This window comes from Triticum aestivum, chromosome 6A (assembly GCF_018294505.1).
Source record: "Triticum aestivum cultivar Chinese Spring chromosome 6A, IWGSC CS RefSeq v2.1, whole genome shotgun sequence".
NCBI lineage: Eukaryota > Viridiplantae > Streptophyta > Magnoliopsida > Poales > Poaceae > Triticum > Triticum aestivum.
The window spans coordinates 517,327,047-517,331,142 of record NC_057809.1 but is presented as its reverse complement, the minus strand read 5'-3'; the positions used below and the strand labels follow the sequence as shown (position 1 = coordinate 517,331,142).

General features: G+C 46.5%; 1 long non-coding RNA gene across 2 annotated transcripts; it reads left to right on the top strand.

The window, feature by feature from the left end:
- Positions 1 to 382: 382 nt before the first annotated feature.
- Positions 383 to 2,451, top strand: LOC123128219 (uncharacterized). Of its 2 annotated transcripts, XR_006462975.1 has the most exons (3): positions 391 to 1,758; positions 1,896 to 2,149; positions 2,235 to 2,451. It is a non-coding gene; the product is annotated as an uncharacterized lncRNA (long non-coding RNA). The 2 variants fall into 2 exon arrangements; XR_006462974.1 differs by having other exon boundaries at positions 383 to 2,149.
- Positions 2,452 to 4,096: the final 1,645 nt, after the last annotated feature.

Genomic DNA, 4,096 nt, shown 5'->3' with positions numbered 1-4,096 from the left:
AGAAGTGTCACATAGGATAAATGATGAGGTGGAGGAGAGAGAACTCATAAGAGAAGGCTTTGAAGATAAGGCTAAAAGATGATTCATTATAGACATTTTTTTTGTCATCTTTAAATTACATGCAAAACTTAAGATAAGACTATCTTATCAACCATTGTAAATGCCCTTAGGGCGGCGTTGCCGCCGTGCTGTTCGCCGGCCGTTGCGTCCTGCACGGGTTGGTAAGTTTCTTTCCTGTAGATTTTTTCCTCTCCTTTCCTGTAGATACGTGTGTTCGCCCGTGTTGCCTCGCTCGGTCTCTCCAGATATTTCTGTCGAGAAGTATTGAGTCCAATCTCCGCCACCGCTTGGCCGCCCATTGCGCATATAAAAGGACCCCCGGCAGGCTCTCGCCTCATCTTCTTTCAATCCCCATCTGGCCATCTCCTCTTTGTGGAAGCCATGCGGAGGAGCGCCCATCCAGGCTGCCGGTGCCCCTGGCCACTGGATCCCTCCCCCGGCGTCGTCGTTCGAGGCACCGCCGCGGCGCCGTCCCGCTTCTGCCGCCGCGGCCATCTCCACGACGATGTGGCAGACCTCCTCTCGGAGCTCCACGTTGAAGGCTGGGCCGAGCTGCCGCTGCCTGGGTCCCCCGTGTGCGCTGCCCGCATCCTGTTCACTGCCGCAGTGCTGCCATCGGCGTGCTTCGCGCTACCCTCCACCACACTCCCGGTTGGCACCATGCCGCCGATGATGATCCCATGGTGATGACGACATGCAGCCTATCCTTGCTGCGCTGGAGGTCGTCCATCCTCCACCCTCTGCCGGGGACGAGGTACGCCGCGGTGCATTCATCCATGCTTCACCCCTTCCGACCCATCTCGGACGGCGCCGCACTGTGGTAGCAGCCAGTCGCGACGAGACCGGCAACGCCTCCGCGTGCGGGCAGCGCACTTTCAAGGCCCGGTTGCAGTTCGCCGCATGCCGCCATCACCGAGCGTACGTGCTTTCCGTCAACAAGAGCACGGACCACAGCACGTACACTATGCCGCTGCACTGTTTGTCCTTCAAGATTAGCTGCATGATTATCCGTCAAAAACCAGTCATCTGAAGGACAGACCGTCGTTTGCGGGCCGTGTGCTGTTTGTTAGCTGCTTCCACCAGGTGTGAGAGATCAATAGAGAACGAGACGGCGTACAGGAATCAAAAATAAATTCGTCTCTCTCTCTCTCTCTCTCTCTCTCTCTCTCTCTCTCTCTCTCTCTCTCTCTCTCTCTCTCTCTCTCTCTCTCCTTTTGCTTTCTCTCTCTCTCTCTCTCCTTTTGCTTTTTGATGTACGTGTTTCATGCATGCAGCTCCGCTGACGTGCTACTCTGTTTGAGTTCTTCTGTTTGAAGTATGAGAGAAATCAAATTCCTATGTATAGTGAGCCTTCCAATTTGCACTAATTATTTATGCAACTTTTGATGTACTTGAGGTGCAGGAATCTACAAGCAAGTTTGATAATGCAGCGTATGTAGTTCCTACTATAGAATCTCTAAAAAGGCTTATATTTATGAACGGATGGAGTATTAGTTGATAACATGCGGAGCTCAATCTAATGAATCAGAAACGAAGTGTGGACATAGTACTACATTTAGTGTTTAAGGTTTTTGCAGATTGAGCATTTGTGGTTTCATGAATTTTCACTATTTTGAAGATGTGGTGACCGCAGGCACAACCGCACAATCATATTATTATTTTTGTATTTTTTGTTTGAAGGAAGGCCTACTCCTCTTGGTAAGTTCACCTTTTTTACTGTGCCTGTGCCGCTGCTGCTACTGATAATTTCCTTCTGTATCTGATTCTATATTGTATATATGGTTGGTATTTGAGTGATGCCTACTCGGTCCATCTTTCCTTTTATCTCCATGTAGAACTAGGTGTGACACCTACTGAAGTAGCGTGCAGAAAATCCATGCCATTTGGCGGCCTCAACGAAGCGCAACGTTGACTCACTTACCTGTACATGCTCTATATATTACCGGTTGTGCATTCACGAGCAAGATCAGCTCAGTATACCACAATGGACGAAGCTTACCGCCCCCAAAGAGCATCCTCCGTAGCAAAGCAAATTAAGAAGGGCAAACATCCAGTCCTAAATTTTGATCATGGGAGCGGAAGCAGCTCGGTAAGCTCTTGGCTTCACCTAACTTTTTGTCTTCGTTTATCCCTTGCAAGTAGCAACTTATCATATTACAAATTCTACCATGCAGGAGGAGAATCTTATAGTATATACATTCCAAGACGACCAATACTTGAAACAGTGAGTGAACAGTTGGCCTAAAAGTACAAGGCTACTCCTGTTGGTATGTACATGAAGGTATGATACAAGCGTCCGTACTAATTGCTCTGCCATGACAGAGATATAGTTTCAGAGAATCCTCCATTACATATGAAGGAGAGGCAGCTAATATAGAAGATGAAGCAATGGAAAAGGCAGCTCAGGTGGCGTTACAATGCATCTGTGCAGACTATAATATTTCTATCGAAGACCATAATTACTATGCCCTTGAAGTCACAAAGGAAAGGTTGTTTACAGCAAGAGAGAAGGCTCAAACAAAGCAATGGTGGTTCAACATGGTCCGCCAGCAAGTAACTGCACAGCAAAATGAAATTACAAGACAAACAATGATTCTGGCAAAGATATGCAACAACTTCTTTGATATATTACCACTTCGCATGTATCCCCAGCGTCCAAACAACGACGATCCCATTATCACATACACAGGCGCGAACCCTCCCGTCGGACGTGTGCGGGAATTTGCAAAATCACTATCACTTTGTCACAAGCACCAATCCTGCAGGAGGGTATACTAGGATGATCTAATCCACCAACAACTACTTCTAGCTCATTTATGTAGTGTGTTTGTGTTTCTATATACAGTTCTTTGCCTACAGTGAACTGTATGTAGTTTAAATAGTTTGTTTGCCTCAGAAGTGTGCCACTTTTAATTTGTATCTTTGTATCCCTACATTTGAAAAAATTTAATAGCTTTATATGCGCGGTTTCTTTAATATAATGTCTATATGCACTGTTCTGAGATTAAATGTGCATGCACTGATCCACTCTTGAATCAATAGATTGCACATTTGCAAGTGATCATCGAGCGCGGCGTGCCGCCGCGCGGGTTACGCTAGTATGTTACAAGAACAAGTGAGCAAACAAAGCAAAGCCAACAAGTAGCAAAAAGACCGATCATCACGTACGTCGGTTGTAGTCTCCGAGGGCTAGTAGCATCTGACCACATACATACATTCCGATCTGGCACCTTGTATCGTCGTTTGGCCGTTTGGCTTTATCCATGTACACACCTGATCTGCTCCGTGACAGCACTTGCATTGCACGATTCAGCCACCCGTTTAAGCAAGCATGAACTTCAGTTTCACATGGCGTCCTTGGCCCGATCGATAATGGCTCCGACGCACGGCATCACCAACACGTTTCTCAAAAATGAAATGTTCTGCCGAAAACAATTGAGGGCCTAGATGTGTGGGGTGAACCGATGAGCAATTGCGGCAAAGCAACAGCAGCGCGGTACGTACCAAAGAAAAAAGACACTTCATTAGTGACCTTAATTGTGTTGCTTAGCTATGAAAGGAAAATGTGTTCAACGAGTGTATATTTTTTTTCGATTATACTCCAAGTGTATCTCTGATTGTCACTCAATATATTCACCTTTTCATTGCAAAAGAAAAAAAGGAAAATGAATTAGAATCGCGCATCCGATTGTAGAGTACGCTCCAATATATAATGAGACCACATGTCATTGAGGTTAGCAGGCGTGTGCGGTCCACGATGTTTTCTTTTCCTCCTTTTCCCTCTGAGAACACACATGCAAACTTTCATCCATGCTAGCTTAGGAATTACTTACTCCTGAAGTTGCATTTCCTATAAGTAGCCCTGCCCCTTGGCAAAGCACTAGTAACAAATCAAGCAATGTCGTCACTATTTGCTTAGCTACTGCAAGCATTCACTCACTAGTAGCAAGGCAAACATGACACGCCGCTGCATCTGCCCTCCAGGTTGGACACCAGTTGCTTCTGTCTCTCTCGGTCTCTCCCCAATTCCTCTCGC